This window comes from Dasypus novemcinctus, chromosome 25 (assembly GCF_030445035.2).
Source record: "Dasypus novemcinctus isolate mDasNov1 chromosome 25, mDasNov1.1.hap2, whole genome shotgun sequence".
Lineage (NCBI taxonomy): Eukaryota > Metazoa > Chordata > Mammalia > Cingulata > Dasypodidae > Dasypus > Dasypus novemcinctus.
Window position 1 is genome coordinate 44,960,893 of NC_080697.1, and position 19,125 is coordinate 44,980,017.

The window sequence follows — 19,125 nt, forward strand, 5'->3', positions numbered from 1 at the left end:
TATTTTAAAAAATAGGGTGGGTTGGGGGGAAAATATCCCCAATGTAAGATGTGGACTATAGTAGTAGTAATATTTTGATGATGCTCTTGTATAGTTTATAACAAATACTTCACAACAACGCAATACCATACAGGTATGGTATCCCTGTATAATTTTCTGTATGTTTATTTTGTAATTTCACAACCTTACTATATATTTATTGTTTATGTATGTTCCTGTATGAATGACATACTTTAATAAAATCTTTAAAATATCAGTGTGTTTTCTATACACCACCAAAGGATACTCCAAAGTGGAATTTCTTTTTAAAAATCCCATTCATAATAGTTCATAAAATAATAAAACACCAAGAGATAAATTTAACCAAGGAGGTAAAGGACCTATACTCTATAAACTACAAAACACTGCTGAAACAAATAAAAAATAAAAATAAATGACATCTCATGTTCATGGATAGGAAGACAATATTTTTAAGATGTCAAAATTACTCTGAATTATCTATATGTTCATTATAATACCTGCCAAAATCCCAGAAGCCTTTTTTACAGAAATGGAAATGTCTATCCTCAAGTTCATACAGAATTGCAAGGAGTCCTGAATAGCCAAAAAATATTGTAAAAAAAAGAACAAAGTTGGAGGACACAGATGAACAATTTAAATTTAAAAATTTATTACAAGGGAGTGGATGTGGCTCAAGCAATTGAGTGCTTGCCTCCCACATTGAGAAAACAAGCAGACACCAAGCAAAAACAATAAACAGACATCAAGCAAAAACAATGACCAAGACAATGAGCAAACAAGCAGACAATGAGCAAAAAACAAACAACAACAAAAAGAAGGAGCAGAGTGTGGATGTGGCTCCAGCAGTTGAGTGCCCACCTCCCAATTGGGAGGTGTCCGGTTCAGTTCCCCGTACGTCCTAAAGAAAAAGCAAACAGACAATGAATAGAGAACAAGCAAAAAAAAAACAAAAACCCACAACCATGAGCAAAAATAACAAGCAAAAACAATGAGTAAAAACAAGCAATGAGACGAGGGAGCCATCTCAGTGGGGGGAGAGGATTTAAAAAATAAATAAATAAAATTTATTACAAAACTGGGAATTGGAGGTGGTTCAAGCTGTTAGGCACCCTCCTACCACATGAGAAGTCTCAGGTTTGGTTCGCAGTGCCTCCTAAAGACGATGAGCAAGACAGCAAGCTGATGCAATGGGCTGGGGCAGTGAGCTGTCACAACAAGATGATGCAATGAGATAACACAATGAGGAAACAGTCAGAGACACAAGAAGCAGGAAGCTGAGAGGAAGGCTCAAACAATTAGGTGCCTCCCTCTCACATGGGAGGTTCCAGGTTTGGTTCCAGTTTCCTCCTAAAAAAAAAGAAGACAAGCACACAACGAATAGACAGAGAACAGACAGCGAGCAAAACCACCAAAGGGTTCAGGGAGAGAAATAAATAAAATATTTTTAAAAATACATATTACAAACACACAGTAATCAAAACAGTGTGCTACTGGCAAAAAGATATTGTCAGGTATGTGATGGAAACTATAATGTTAAGAAAACTCTTTAGAAAATATAATAAGGGTTACTTGTTTAAGGTGTTTGATGGGGGGGGCATCTGACACAGGGTGCAGCTGGGGCAGGCTGCAAGGGAGTGTGTGAGCACTCATCTTGTCACACTGGGTTATATAAGTGAGTGGAGACATATATAGTGTGTGGGAAAGTGTTGTACTGCCATCCTGGGGAGGCCTGATATTCTCAAACAGAGGAGAGTGTGTCTCTTGAGAGCTGGCTCCTAATAGGGGAGGGCAGACTGGAGTGTCAAGCTCTCAACAGTGTTGTACGTATCTATGAATCTTGTCTGTCAAGAGTATAGCTTGGTTGTCACTGTGGGCCTTGAGGGGAGGGAGAGAGGGAAATAGATTAGATGGAAGAGGAAGTAATTGGGGAGCAATGGAAGTGTGCCACTAGACTGTGCAATGATGGATATAAGCCATGATAAATTTCACCAAAAATTTATGAAAGTGTATAGTCTAAAATGTAAATTATAATGTAAACCATAATGTAACCAAAAATTTAGAAAAGTGTACAGTCTAAAATATAAACCATAATGTAAGCCATAATGGAACTATGGTTAGTAGCTATGTTTCATTATCTGTACATCAGATGTAGCAAATATAACATCCACATGTAAAAAATTCATTGTTGGGAAAGGGGGAAAAGGGTTTGATGTTGGGTATATCAGAGTTCCCTATACCATAACTTTTTAGAAGACAAAATTAAAAAAAAAAAAAAAGGATGCAGACACTGAGGAAGGAGTGGAAGAGACTGCTTTGCCACTGTACATGCAGGGCAACACCTATTACTGTAATGAAAGGCAAAACATCAAAAACAAAGTTTTATGATATTTTTAATTTCTTAATACCAATTTATTTTTAATTTTTAATTTAATTTTTCTAATTATGTATCCTATTTCTTATCTTTAAACCTGTCAATACTGTTTCATTTTCCTACTAATTGAATTTGGCAACATATTAGGCTTCATTTTTTAAGAAGTTTTGGATAAGAGAGGGATTCAACTATGGCAGGGGAGGAGCACTGGTGTGGTATGTCATTGATTGGGGATGCATGGATGGGAGGGAGTTCTCTAGGGCATGCATATAGGGTATATAGATATGTTGGGTGGTTCACTGGGTATTGACATAGTGGATAGTTACACATGACAACTGAGGGAGTGCTGAATTCCCATCTAGGGGAGCTCTGTCACAATCCCCAATCAAACAGCAACAATCCCCCAAATGCAAGGGCAAAGACCAGTGAAGAAGGATGGTTCAATGATGAGCCATTGATATTGATGACTATGCTTAAGAGCCTGTGTGCTTGAAATTTCAACTTGGCCTAGAGTTGCAGGGTGCCTAAGAGTTACCTCCTGAGAACCTCTGTGTTGCTCAAATGTGGCCACTCTCTAAGCCAAACTCAGTATATAAAGGTATTACCTGCCCCTAAGCAGGTGTCATGACTCCTGGGGATGAACCTCCCTGGCACTGAGGGATTGCTACGATCACAAGCTGGTGATGCAACTAGAAAAAGACCTTGGATAAAAGGGGGAAATGGTAAAGACAAATGAATTTACAAGACTAAGAGACTTCAAAATGAGCTGGGAGGTCATCAGAGGTTCATGTTTACACATGTCTCAGCAGGATCCCAGAAATAGCCAAAGTAAATACAAGCCCAGGTACTTGTGCTCCTGAGGGTTACAGAGACACACAGGTCCTATGGTCATGAGAGATGGCTCTGAAGCTCATTGCCTTGTCAGTGGGCCCTACTTTGGAATTTGTGCTCCTGTGTGTAATGGAGTTGGACTCAGATGTGATCTCACTATACATGCTTCTTCTGCTACTTTTACTGAACCTATGATTGGGGCTGAGGTTTATGTATGCTTAGGCGACTTGAATCTCTGGACTGTCCATGTGCCAACTGGGTGCTGAGACTCAGCAGAGTTGCAAATCCTACTCTCTGTTTCATTGGACTTACCCGGGTCAGCTGACAGGGAGGTGAAAATGGTTAACCACCACACCAGGGAACTGAGAGTAGCTATGACTGCAAGCAGGAGAATTGCATCCATCAGCCATGTGGGATCTAAGCCCCCTCTCAATTTAGAGGTGGAGTGGACATCACCATCCCAGGGTCCACAGGAAGGAGGAATATAATCTGGATTGGAGTGGACCTGCTGGTATTCTACTATAGAATTGTTGTGAATCTAGCAATGGAAGAAATTTTATAATTGATAGAGAGACGGTAGCCACGGAAGTTGCTGAGGGCAGGGAGAGGGAGGAATAGGTATGATATGGGGCATTTTCGGGACTTGGAGTTGTCCAGAATGATATTGCAGGGACAGATGCCAGGACATTATATATCCTGCCATAACCCACTGGATGGACTAGGAGAGAGTATGAACTACAATGTAAACTATGGTCCATGCAGTGTGGCAGTGCTCCAGGGTGCATTCACCAAATGCAATGAATGTGCCTTACTGATGCAAGGGAATGTTGGTGTGGGAGGAGCGGGGGTGGGGTGGGGAGTTGGGTATATGGGAACCTCTAATGTTTTTTAATGTAACATTTTATGTGATCTACTTATCTTTTTAAAAACACAACGAAAAAACAAAAAACAATAACAAAAAAGACACATAGATCATTGGGTTAGAATTGAAAGTTCAGAGATAAGGGTGCCATGTACATTAAATGGGGTAAGAATAGTCTCTTCAGTAAATGGACTGGAAAAACTTGATATCCACAAGCAAAAGAATGCAGTTAGACCCTTACACCTCACATCATATACATAATCTACTCTGAATGGATCAAGAACCTAACCATGAGAACTAAAACCATAAAACTCCTAAAAGAAAACATAAGGGGAAAAAACAAATAATATGGGGGGGAGGGGAACCCTTCATAACCTTGGATTTGATAGTGTTTTCTTAGATATGACACCAAAAGCACAACCAAAGAAAAAATAAATAAAATCAACATGGTCAAAATAAAAAATTTTGTATATCAAAGGATATAAGCATTAACCTATTTAAGCCTCACCACAAGCCAATGAAAGTTTTTTTTTAAATCAGTATGTTGAAGATGAGTAAATTAAAGCTTAGAGAAGTTATATAACTTGGATAAAGTCACCTAATTAAGAAGGAAATGCATTTGTATTAGAACATAGGTCTGTCCTCAGAAGAATTATACTTTTAACAATCTACCCACCAAAATTGTTGCAAAGATTAAATAAGTGCAATAAAAGAAAACATTTATTACATGTCTGATAAGGTTCTGAGATCTGCTTCATAGACAATTTCTACACTCAATTGTTTTTTTTTTAAAGATTTATTTATTTATTTCTCTCCCTTTCCCCACCCCAACCCACCCCACCCCACCCCACCCCAGTTGTCTGTTCTGTGTGTCTATTTGCTGTGTCTTCTTTGTCCGCTTCTGTTATCAGTTACACGGGAATCTGTGTTTCTTTTTGTTGCGTCATCTTGCTGTGTCAGCTCTCCATGTGTGCGGCACCATTCCTGGGCAGGCTGCACTTTCTTTTGCGCTGGGCGGCTCTCTTTAGGGGGCGTACTCCTTGCGCATGGGGCTCCCCTATACGGGGTACACCCCTTGCGTGGCAGGGCACTCCTTGTGCGCATCAGCACTGCGCATGGGCCAGCTCCACACGGGTCAAAGAGGCCCGGGGTTTGAACCGCAGACCTCCCATGTGGTAGAAGGATGCCCTAACCACTGGGCCAAGTCCGCTGCCTACACTCAATTCTTTATGTGCTTATTTATTCCTCTCTCCCTCTGACTCTCTAGAGCATTAATTGTCAACATCACTTAACTGGTAGTGACTTTTATACAGGGAGTCTCAAATTGGCAACTGGCATTATTTAAAGGTTCCTCCAATGCTACTGAGCACTTAAATCACTGCAGAGGAGTGGTGTGTATAATATGTGTGTGTGTGTGTTTGTGAAGGTGGCATTTGAAATGATTGGGAGGAGGAAACAACGGCTGGAGGAATATGTGACAAATGGAATTCTGCAGTCAAGAGTTGATTCCAGAGATTCATAGGCAAAAGATGAGTAGGAGCCAAGGCTTGCATGAAATATCTTCCAGCTGGGTTACCAATTAACCTTTTATTTTTTATTTTGTAATTCCATAATCAATGCCTACTGCTTCAGATGAGGACTTCTCTCATGCTAATCCCAATGAAAATTTAGTTGAGTTTCACAGTCAGCTCAGAAGATTTTTAGAATGTAAATTAGAAGGCAAGACGATTTTTCTTCTTATATTGAAAGGTGCTCAGGCTATTTTAATTTCCCATCTTACAAAGTTTGATATATTTGCATGTGCTCAGCTTATGATAAAGAAATCCATCAAAATGGATTCTGATGGCATTGCTTTTTTGTTAAGGTAGCCAGGATTTTATAAAATACTAAATACAAGTACAAATCATGGATACTTTTCTTTATGATTAGCTATAATAAGCACTTTCCTACTTTAAGAATTTTATAGGAAAGTGCCTCATTGTAATATATAACTGATTTAATGACATAAGTGTTTTAAAGGTATTATTAAAATTTCATCCTCTACAATATACATTTTTATTCTGCTTTTTAACTAGAAGCTTTGTTCAAGCCATCCATGGTAAAACACTGGCAATTCCCAGTTAATGGCATTATCCTTACAATAATAAAGATAGAGTGATAAACAGCTGGCTCTTAAGCTACATGATCTTAATGATTGGAAAGTAAGCTAAAAGTCTTGTTTAATTACTCTAAACACAGTATGTCACAAGCTAATTAGATATGATTGATTATTGTCATCCTTATGCAACTCTGAATGTATAAAGTTAAATCATTAAATTTCTTTGCTATGCATTTCATCATAAGCATTTAAGGTAAATGGGACCTATTTTTAAGCAAGTGTCAAAACAGTTTTTGTTATGAACATTGGAGCTAAAACCTGGTCATAAATGAATGTATAACAATGTAATAAATGATGGAAAAATGACAAAATACACAATGGCTACAAAAATGAAATCATCTATTTAAAATTATAGTTAAGTATTTCTGATTTTTTTACAGTATTTTATAACTAAAATTATTTGGAATAAGCACACAGGAACAAAAATAATGCAATGATAGACCTAGGACTAGCAATTACAATGATATATCATTTTATTTGTTTATTTAATTCCTCCATTGGTTGTAACTTTTTGAAGGTGGGAACCATGCTAATTTGCTCCATGTTTCTAAGGCCAGTTGAGTGTGTGGCATATGGACAGCACTTAAAGTAAATAGATGAATATATTATTCTCTTTATACTTACATGAAAATTCAACTTGCAGTAACATTATTAGAAAAATAATGTTGTCAACTAAACTTTTGGGTTCACTGCTTATGAAAAAGTTTACTCTGTTCCTCATTCCTTTTATTCATACACTACTTAAGTCATAACTAGTACCTGTCTTGAAAAAAATTGTAATTAGAAAAATTTTCAAATGGAAGCAAGATAGTATTATTTCTTAATAGAAACAAGGATAAACTATGGTTTATAAAGCAAACAACATGGGAGAAGACACATTTATCCCCTGACGCCAGACTCACACCAATTTGAAGATGCTAGAGAGGGAGTTCTCAAATTTTAGGAAGCATAGAAACACTGGAAAATTTAGCTAAATTTGTAGTTCTCCAGTGCTACTCCAGAGATTTGTGATTCAAAAGGTCGGGAAGGGGAGGAAGCATAAATCTGCATTTCCATAAAGCCCTTCTGGTGATTCTAATGTATATTATCCCCAGAGTTTGGATTTAGAAACACTATTATTCCGCAAACGGAATGATTTAATGGTGGGGAACATTTCATCTTATGTGTAACCTCTCAGAAGTCACTTAAATGTTTGCAGCCTCAGTTTCTCCACCTGTAAAATAAAAGGTTATCTTAGGCAGTCTGATAACTTCCTTCCAAGACTAAAATTTTACCTGTTTGAATTTTACACTAAAATTGGTACTATTTCAAGAATATATTATGTTGATAGTATATATCATAGGTCATATTGCTTTACTACAGTTCAGCCTTATAAAACTTTCTCTGGTTCCTTGACAGAACACCAAGGAGTTGTATTTTGTTTTTATTTTCTTTTGTTTTAACAGGTTTGGGTCAAAGAAAGACAATTTCTCCGTAAAATACTATTCACTATATTTTTTAAAAAGGCAGGGCTTAGGAGAACGTTATATTTTTCCCTTAATACACTTTCTAGAATTTTCTAATATTTTCCTGAACAAATTGAATGTTCAGTTTCATAGAAGTGCCAGTGACCCATTAAAATCCACACCACCCACATAAAAGCATATCTTTTAGCAATATATGGCATATAGGAGAAGTCAAATGTTAGTTTTCTTTGCATATATTTGATGGTAAAGCAATGATATAATGATAAAGTACTTGAAATGCAATGAAATTACTTCCATTTAACATAATAATAACTACAACTATTATTATTATATAATAAAAATAACCACTACTATTATTGTAATTTATTATATGACCACTATCATCAGCACTGTATATACATATCCTTTTAATTAATTTTACAATCTGTAAGTTCATCTTCATTTGTCAACTGAAAATACTAAAGCCAAAAGAGGTTAAATTTCCCACCAAATGCCAAACATCTAATTAGTGTCCCTAAAGGGACTTAAATCTACAAGGAGTTTTGAAGCCAGGGTTTTCACATTCCTGAGTAATTTTGATCTCTCTAGAACTCCTATAATATATGGTTCTTTCCAGAATACTTGCAATATTTGGCTATTTATGTAAATAACATGCAGATGTCATTAACATATTTGAAATACATCCAGCTATATTAGTCAGCCAAAGGGGTGCTGATACAAAATATCAGAAATCTGTTGACTTTATAAAAGGTATTTATTTGGGGTAGAAGCTTACAGTTACCAGGCCATAAAGCATAAGTTACTTCCCTCACCAAAGCCTCTTACCACATGTTGGAGCAAGATGGCTGCCGACCTCTGCAAGTGTACAGGCTCCCTCTTCCTCTTAAGGCTCCATGGTCCCAGCTTCTTCCAATATTAGCTGTAGGCTGGGATAAGGCTCGTCTCTCTTCTGGGGCTCATAGAAATGGGGCTCCAGGCTGTAGGCTGGGATAAGGCTCCTCTCTCTTCTGGGGCTCATAGAAGTGGGGCTCCAGGCTCCACTGCTCTGCTTTTTCCACAAGGCCAGCCATAAACTATCCCATGAACAGCTCATCTCTCTTCCCAGGGCCTCTGCCACGTCTAATGGAGCCTTCTCTCTTTCCTCAATAAATGCTAGTAGAAACTTTTAGAAACTCCCTAGCTCTTCATGTATCTGTGTCTCTGTGTATTTACTTCCCTGGACTGCAGCATTAAAACTCTGTCTCCTCTGCCTTGTCCTTTTCTCTGTGAGTCCCTGCCCAAGGTGGTGAGTTGACATCCTACTGATGTGGCCCAAACAAAGTCCTAGTTATAATTTAATCAAGTCAAAGTGAAACCTCTGAATTAAATACAATCTAAGGGTATCACTAGCCCAGAGCAACAGACCACTTTACAAACATAATCAGTATTTCTTTTTGGAATTCATCAGTAATATCAAACTGCCACAAAAGCTAAGAAAGTAACATAAAATAGATATTATTGGGGATAAAGAATATGACTTAAAACTTCTTACTACATTTGCAATTGATCAATGAAAACTAAAATACCTCTTCTGAAAATAACTTGAATATTTAAACAGCAAAAATCTAAAAGAAATATCTGCTCATAATATAACGTATGCTATGTAAAATAAGTAATAAGCAAAAATTATAGTCTTTGGGTAGTTAGAAAATTAATGGGCATCATTCAAAATGCCTGAGAACAAGATGTTTGACTATCTAGAATGCTACAACCTCCTAAATTGCCAGGGACAGTCCTAATTTATGCCTTTTGTAATTATTAATAGTATTCCTTTTGACTCTTAAAGGTTTAGATGATAAATTATATAGTAATCTAGTTACAGCAGAGGGCTGCCACTGTATAAGATGCTTTTTTGGTTGAAGAGTTTACATCTACACATCCCAAAGAAAACAGGTGGTTGACAGAATTCAGGTACCCATGTAAGTCATGAGGGCAGAAACTAGCTAGCTCTTCACAAAAACTGTTTCTATTTTTTGTAGGCTCACAGTTTGACTAAATTTCCCATACTCCCTCTTATGGCTAAATGTTGCCAAGTGACTTGTAACCAATGAAATGTGAAGGGAAATACGTCTTCTATTTGCATAAAACCTCCCACACACATTCTTCCATGTCTGGTACTAAAATAGTCTTAACTATGTTTCTTAAAGTTAGTATTGAAATGATAAGCCTTTTCAAAACTCTTTCTTTTATTCTGTCTTTTTTATGTATTTCTTCTAAACACCATAAAACTGTGCCATCCATTTACTGGTAAGGCACTTTCCTTAATTTTAATTAATAAATTTACACCAAGAGGAAAATTAAAATGCTACGCGATGAAATTCACTAAGCAAAATAGCTTTAAGTCACCATGGAAAGATTTGTTTCCTTTATTGTCACTATACTTGACAACAATTAAGAAAAATAAAAGAAATGGAGCCAGCCCACCAACAGAGTGAACCAAGAAGAAAGAATTCAAATGAAAACATAAATAAATTAAATAAATGAGCATCAAACACTGATTGCAGCCATTATCCTCTCTTACTTGAGAAACAATGCAGCTGTGTTACATTTATTTGCTGCTTTATTTATTTGCAGACAATAGCCTAATAACAACCTTAGATGAATACTCTGGTGAACGTGAAGCTCAGCTAATCTGATTTTAAGTTAAAAGCTACAGGCTTGTATAATAACATCAACAGTTGCCATTAATAAGCTATACAACTAGATGGTTTTTTTATGGTACTTGAATGAAGGAAAAAACAACTTTGATACCAAAGCAAAATTGTTAAGAGATTCTCTACAAAAACAGCATGATTACTTCTGACAGAAACTTCACCACCATCAAGGATCATGTTCCTCTTTTGTAAGACGCCACTGATGAAACTACAAATAGCCAAGGGTAGCAGGTCTTTAATTTTCTGCTCAATGAGTCCTTTTCTCATTAAATGGAAAGAAGCTTAAGTAAGTATAATAGTTGAAAGAGTCATAAGAATTAAAATATATTGAAGTTAAAATCTAACAAAAATAAAACTAACGTATCAGGAAAATCTCACTAAAACTAATATTCTATAAAATGAAAATAGGGTAAACGTCAAACAAAAACATGGAAAAAACTTCCAGGTTATTCATCTTACCAGTTTTTTTTTTTCCTGAGTGCCTACTCTACGCCTAGACTGTACTAGACACTGTGGATACAAAGGATATAAAAGAGACCAAGTCCCTTTTCTAGATGGGAAGACAGACCTTCTCTCATGAACCCTTTCATTATCTTCTGGAAAATCTTGTTCTTTAAAATTACACATTAGTAGAAAATATTATAAAGAAATCTGGCTGTGCTCATCCAAATACCTGGAGACAAAATTTACAAACATGTACTAAAATCATATTTCAATTTTCCCTTTAAGATTCTAAAGCAAAAAAGTAGAAAGCCCAGAAATTCATCCCAATAAATTAAAAATATATCAGACATATGTATAGATACATATATTTTTTTCTTATAATGATTTATTTCTTCACTAGGTTTTCACTTATTTTAGTGTCTAATCCTAAAATATTAAAGATGACCTTTATTGTTTCAGTCACAAAATTAATACCATCTCCAACTGAAGTAGCCTGGACAGTACCACGCTAATGTCTGGAAACCGGGCCCCAAGCGCCACAACCTCAAGGACTCCATGTACTCTTTTAAGTACTTTCCAGAAATGAGTTGCTGAGTCCCTCTTTGATGCTTTTGACCAATTAAGTCTAACGCCTTCCAGGAGGGGCACCGCAAGCCCGGACCGTGTCCATGTTTATCCCCTTCACTCTCTGACTTTTGACTCTCTGCAGCGCTGTCCAGATGTCCCCAAGGAAATCTAGAGCTATGTCTGTGGGGTAGTCTGTGACCTCGCTGCTGGGCCCATTTCCAAGAGGGCAGTCTGTCAAGCGCCTTTCATCTGTCTGGTATGGAATTTCTTTCAAGGGGTCCCTGAAACAGGGTCATTAGGAGCCTTTGGTCCCACTGCATTTGGGCACCTCTCACTGATAACTGGCAGAGGATGAATTCAGGGCTCTCAAGTACTAGTGATCCACCATGTGTGGGACCATGCCTCAGCATTTTACCCTCTACATTTTGATGATGATGCCACCTCCATGGACATTAGCCAAGGGTGACGGGGTGGCAGTAGATGTTCTTTACCACACGTACCCTCAGCTGCTGGCACCCAGAGCATTTTCCTACTCTGGCTTCAGGCTCTGCTCCCATGTTAGTCTACCAGGAGTAGGTGCATCCATCTCTTTCCAAGACTTTTGGGACTTTTTGGCCAATGGGTTCTTCAGGTAAATATCCTGTTTTCTCCCACTGATGTAATGCCTACACACCCTCACAGGTTTGCCTTACTTCCAGACAGTGAAAGGGTGGCCCTTCCTTGCATGAATGGGACCAACCTTTTTGCTCTGCCTACAGCCCCTTGTCTATCTTCCCCACTGAAGCTAAGTGAGGAAGGCAGAGATAGGGTCAAAGGTGAATGAGGTTGCATTCTAAAAAGGAAGCGATCATGGTCTAAAGAGTTCAGCAGAAGAAATCATTGGGGTATGCATTGTTTTCTACATTTACGTGATTCAAATATTAAATAATTAACCAGCAAACCAATTAACAGCCACATTTTCCTGCATCCTTCATGGTAAAATTCTATTTTGTGGTCATCATAAAAAAAGTACAGTAACAACTTTTGAGAGTCATAAGGACCCCATATGTGAGGAAGTCACAATGGATGATGGAATGCCATGAGCAATAGTGCAGTGGGTATCAAATAAATGGACTTAGGGGACTGGTATTACAATCCATCTTTAAATCACTAGATTTCAACATTATTAAAAGAGTCACAGCAGATATGAGAACATTACATGCAATTTGCTACTAATAATTTTGATAACTTACAAACTATTTGCTCTTTATGTATACATATGGATAGGATTTTTTTTTTCCCAATCAGGCAAGTTTTCTCAAAGAAGTCTTCTTTAGGGTTAATTTTTAAATTGGATGCTTCTAATTGTCCTAAATAAATCCTTTATTGGAAATAACTAGTGACAATGGGGAAATACTTAAGACATGTACAATAGGAAAAAAGAGGCATGAAAGTCCATTAAATATTCTCCAAAATTGATGGGAGGACTTTATTAAAGAAGATTTAGTAAAATAATTTTATTCTATTCCTCTCAGAACTTTCAGAACTACCAGCATCAGCAATAAACTATAGAAAAAGGAATGCCCCTTCTTCAATTAAAGAAAGGGAACCACCTTCAGATCATAACCTAGACATGTAATTTCAAAATCATGTGACATTGACTAAAAATGAAGAAAAATTCTGACATCAGACATGAAGAACTAAATATCACATTCCTGAGAGGTAATCTAATGATATTTTGGTTAGAAAAATGAGCTCTGGAGAATGTAGGTGAGTCAAATAAAATGTAGGTTAAATCTCTTTAAAGGATATATTTCAAGGGTTTTGGTAAAGAAGAGGGGAATAGTAGGTACTAAATATTTCAGTGTAGCCTTTTAGCAGGGGTAACTGTAAAACATGAATCTCAGTAAAAAAGAGAAAGAAAATAGAAATTCCTTTATTATAAATCAGATAGACTTTACTTCCAGGACATTTAGATTCAAAACTTGCCCCAAACAAAGTAAAGACAATTTTTTTTTTAGAGAAAACAAAGGAAATGACCATTTTTTAATAGAAGTTTTGATATACACACTGGCACTGAACCTTAAATATGTCTCCACCTCAACCCTTTCTTTCCTCTTCTCATAAGGTCCTTAGCAATATCAGGAATAGTTATCATTATAAGGAAAATAGCACCTAACTTATGATATTTAGAAATATGGTATAAAATAAAAGAAAAATAAACAGTGATCAAATAATTAAAATTTTTAATCACAAGACAAAGGGAAAAAAAATTTAGCTCCCAAATAGCCAAAAACATCTTGAAAAGGATAAATGAAATTGGAGGAATCATGCTGTCTGACTTTAAAGCATACTACAAAGCTACAGTGATCAAAACTGCTCGACATTGGCACAAGGTTATAATATTGATCAGTGGAACCGAACTCAGAATTCAGATGTAGATTCGTGCATATATGGTCAACTGATATTCGACAAGGCAACCAAACTCACTCAACTGCAGCAGTTTCAACAAATGGTGCTGGGAGACTTGGATATCCATATCAAAAAGATAATCCTCATCTCACGCCATATATAAAAATTAACTCAAGATGGATCAAAGATTTAAATACAAGAGCCAAGACCATAAAGTTCTTAGAAAATAATGTAGGGAAACATCTAAAGGATCTTGTAGTAGGAAATGGTTTCATAAATTTTATACCCAAAGTGTCAGCAATGAAAGATAAAATAAATAAATGGGACTTCTTGAAAATCAAAAACTTTTGTGCTTCAAAGGAGTTTATCATGAAAGTAAAAAGGCAGCCTACTCAATGGGAGAAAATATTTGGTAAACACTTATCTGATAAGGGTTTAACAGCCAGCATATATAAAGAAATCTTACACCTCAATAATAAAAAGACAACCCATTTTAAAAATTGACAAGAGATTTGATAGACACTCTTATAAAAAGGAAATACAAATGGCTAAAAAGCATATGAAAAGATGCTCAGAATTACTAGGTATTAAGGAAATGCAAATCAAAACTACAATGAGATACCATCTTACATCTACTAGACCGAATGCTATTTAAAAAAAAACAAAACAGAAAACTGTAAGTGTTGAAGAAAATGTGGAGGAATAGGAATACTCTTCCACTGCTGAAGGGAATGTATAATACTGCAGCTGCTGTGGAGGATACTTTGTTGGTTCCTCAGGAAGCTAAGCATAGATGTGCCATATAATCCAGCCATCCCCCTACTAGTAATATACCCAGAAGAACTGAAAGCAGGGACATGAACAGATATATGCATGCCAATGTTCACTGTGGTATTAAACATGATTGACAAAAGCTGCAAGCAACCCAAGTGTCCATCAAAAGATGAATGGATAAAATGTGGTGTGTGTGGATGAATGGATAGATAGATAGATAGATAGATAGATAGATAGATAGATAGATAGACAGATAGATAGATGGAGTTATATAATACTCAGGAATTGACATATATGACAACATGGATGAACCTTAAAGACCTTACGTTGAGTGAAATAAGCCAATCACTAAAGGAAAAATACTATATGATCTCACTTTTATGAACTAAGTAGACTCATGGAGGTAGAGTCTGGAAGATAAGTTACCAGAACATGGAAAGGGAGTAGACAGTGGAGAGTTGACACTAAATCTGGGCAGAATCTATGATTAGGTGAATGGGGGCAGTTTGGCAGTGGAGATGGGGATGCAGTGGAGTGGGGTTGACAGGGCTGGAGTGTGAGTGTGAGTGGTGCTGGGGGAGGAGTTGGGCCATTTATGGAACTGCTGAGGAGGGGCTAGAGGAAGGAAGAGGTGAGCTATCAGGAGGATAAGAATACAACTGCAGGAATGGGGGGAATATAATCATGGACCAAAATAGACTTACTACTGTTGTTATAATGGAAGAACTTGTAACATTTATATGAAGATAGTGATTACCAGAGGTTCTGTGGGGAGGGTGAGGAAAAATTAGGTGGAACCTAGGACATTTTGAGGACATTGGGATTGTTCTGCATGATTTTGCAATGATGGATATAGGCCATTATATATTTTGTTAAATTCTATAAAACTGTACAGTGTAAAATGTAAACCATAATATAAACTATAGATCTTGGTTAGGAGCAAAGTTTCAGTTTCTTGTCATCAAGTGTAAAAATGTACCACAATGATGTAAGATGTTGCTAATGGGGGAAAATGTGGGATGGGGAGAGTTTGGGGTATATGGGAATCTCCTATACTTCCAATGTAACCTTTATGCAATCTAAAACATCTCTCTATAAACAAAGTTATTATAAAGAAAAAAAGAAGCAAGGACATGACAGATATAAGTAAATCACACAAACCATAAAAAGGTGATATAAAACAAGTTACAGAGACAATGACAGACAAAAAAAAAAAAAATAGCAGCTTAGCAAACACATAATTGATCTTTCCAAAGTAGAAAATGAACAAAAGGAGCAAAAAAAAAAAAACTCATAAAAATAACAAAATAATTTTCCACAAAAACTTAAATCTGCCCATGAGGCAGGAACAAGTTAGCTTGGGGGTAAGAGACTGATACTGATCAACACCAAAACATATACTTCTGAAATTACTCAATTTAAGAATAAATGTGAATGCAATTACTATCTGACAGTACTTTGGTAGACCTGACACTTCTGTTAAAGATAGCTTTATGTTGGATAAAAACAAAATTTTTAATTCATTTCCAGGATCACAAAAATGGGAAAATCCAGATTTAAAAAAATATATATTGACTTACATTTAAAAAGCATGAACAAATCAAGCAATTGTTTCTCTGCAAAGTAAACGTTAAGAACTTGAGCTCAATGACATGGATAGAAAAATGTACTCAACAAGTACAGAATACCCGTTTTTTTCTTTTTAAGTGTACATAGGATACTTATCAAAACTGAGCACAATTTTAGGTCCTAAGAAAGCCACAGCAATTTCAAAGGAAGGAAATAATTCAGTTTATCCTTTCCACATACACTGCAATGGAAAAGGAGCTGAAAAAGAAAACAGAAAAACACCTCTATTTAAAATTTAAGCAAAATGCTTCCAAATGACTTATGGATCAAGGAGGAAAAAATCACATTGGAAATTGGAATATATTTTGAGATGACAGAGAATATACAAAACATCAAAACTTGTGAGATATAGCTAAAATAGTGTTTTACTGAATATTTCATTTAAATGCATTTATTTTTTTAAATTAAGGTCAAAAATCAATGATTAAACCCAGCAAAGGCAAAGCAGTCTGAGAGGGCCAACTTTCTACTAATTTACATATTGCTTAGCAGCACTTACATGTTACCACTGACAGAGATGAAGAGCTATAACCAAGAACCATATAGCCAGCCAGCCTAAAATATTACTATCTGGAGTTCTAGAAAAAGGTTTATAGAACCCTGATATAAGTTTCTATATAGCAAAGCTAGAAAAAGAAAATAGAAGGGAATAAATAATAAGGGTAGAAATACATGAAATAGAAAACAAATCAATGATATAGAAAATCAACAAAGACAATAATTTTATGAAAGGACTGAGAAACATAGTGAGAAAAACCAAAATATCATCAGAAAAGAAAAGGAGGACATCACCATAAATCCTATGGATAGGAAAAAGAATATGAACACATCAAATAGAATATTTTACCCTTCCACTTTACAATTCATATGGAAAAGATAAATCTGTAGCATCAACCATTTATTAAAATGGCATATTATGAAATAACAATATTAAAATTCCTATATTTAAAACGGTGAATTCATTATTAAAACACTTCATCAACGGAAAGCTTCAACAGTAAACTACACTAAACATTTGTATCGTATTCTAAATATGAACATAATACAAATGTTTCCAAAGAACTGAAAAACTGGAATACCATTTATAAAACAGAACCCCAGTACTAAAACTGAACAAGGAGGTGACAATAACAGACACTCACACAAATCACTCCGTTGAAACATCAACAAAAAAATCTCAAAGAAAATGTTAGCAAATCAAATCCAGAAAAATGTAAAAGGAAAATACTTTGTAAGCAAGTGGAGCAAGCAATGCATGATTTAATAATTGAAAATCAGCATAATTGTCTACATAGGTCAGTTATCTTTTGCTACATAAAAAAGTGCCCAACTCCTCCCCAAAAAATTAGCAGTTAAAACAACAAACAATGTCTTAAAGTCAGGAATCCTGGATGGGGCTTAGCTGAGTGTGTCTGGCTCCGGGTCCTCAGGAGGCTGCAGGCTCACTGTGGGGTAGAGCTACAGTCTCCTGACTTGGCTGGAGCTGCACCATCTGCTGCCAGCCTCACTCACATCTCCATCAGGAGGTGGTTCCAGTTCTAAGTCAAGGGACCCCTACAAAAGGCTGCCACAACATGACAGCCCCCCAAAAGAATGACCCAAGAGAACAAGAGCTTGCACTGAAGATGGAAGCTGCAGATGTTAAAACTAATCACCAAAAAGACATACCATCACATCTGCAATGTGCTATGATAACACACACCAAACCTGGTACAATATGTAATGGGGCTACACTGGGGTGTGAATACACAGAGGTCATTTTAGAGACTGGCAACCCTACCACACGATCAGAAGAAAAGACATATGATCATTGATAGATCCAGAAAAACCCATCCACAATAATATCAATATCCATTCACAATAAGACCTTAGAATAGAAAAGACTTTCCTTAGTCATCTGCAGAATGTCTACAAAAGACTTAAACACATCATACTCAATGTTGAATTATTGAAAGCTTTCCTCCTTAGGCAGGTGCTGAGTAAAGAATACCTACATCTAATTGTTCTGCGTAACACTGAGCACAGTTCCCAGACTATAATAAGACAATAAATAAAATAAAGTAAATCTAAAGTAAAGTAAAATAAAATAAAATAAAGTAAGTAATAAAGATCGAAAGAAAGTATTTTTCACAGATGATATTATTGACATGGAAAAAATCCAAAAACATCTTCAAAAGATATAGTATGAAAATAGAAAAGCAATTGATCTTTGAAATTAATAAAATTAACAGGCAATAGTAATGAGGTCAGTATTTTAAAAGCATATGGCAACAAACAATAACTAAAAAAAAGGATCCTATTGACAGAAGCTTCAAAAAAATCATCAATACTTAGAAATCAATCCAGTAAAAGGTGTTCAAGTCCTCTGCACTGAAACATCATGGAGAGAAATGTAAGAAGACCTAAATAAATTATAAGAAATATCATGTCCATGAATTGGATCAATTAATAGCAAAATATCACTTCTCTCAGAATTAATTTGCAACTATAAAACAAAGCAAATCATAATCCCGGCAGGTTTTTAAAATTGACACAGTGGTTTTAAATGAAAATGCAAAGGGCCAAGCACAGGCAAGGCAATAGTGAAGAAGAAAAACAAAGATTAAGAGATACACTACCAGATATCAAGACCTATTAGCAGTTAAACCAATGGGGTATTTGCTCAAGGAAAATAAACCAATGGAGCAGACAGAATACAGAGCCTAGAAAGTGGTCTACATATATAGGATCAACTCATTTGTGGTAAACGTGGCACTGCAGTGAAGTTTGGAAAAGAATAATTTTTCAATAAACAAAAAAAGAAACCTAGAATCCTATTGTAGAATCATACAAAAATTGATCTGGGGTGCACTTTAGTTTAAAATACGAAGTTAAATTAATTAAATGTTTAAAAGAAAACAAATGAAATTATCTTCAAA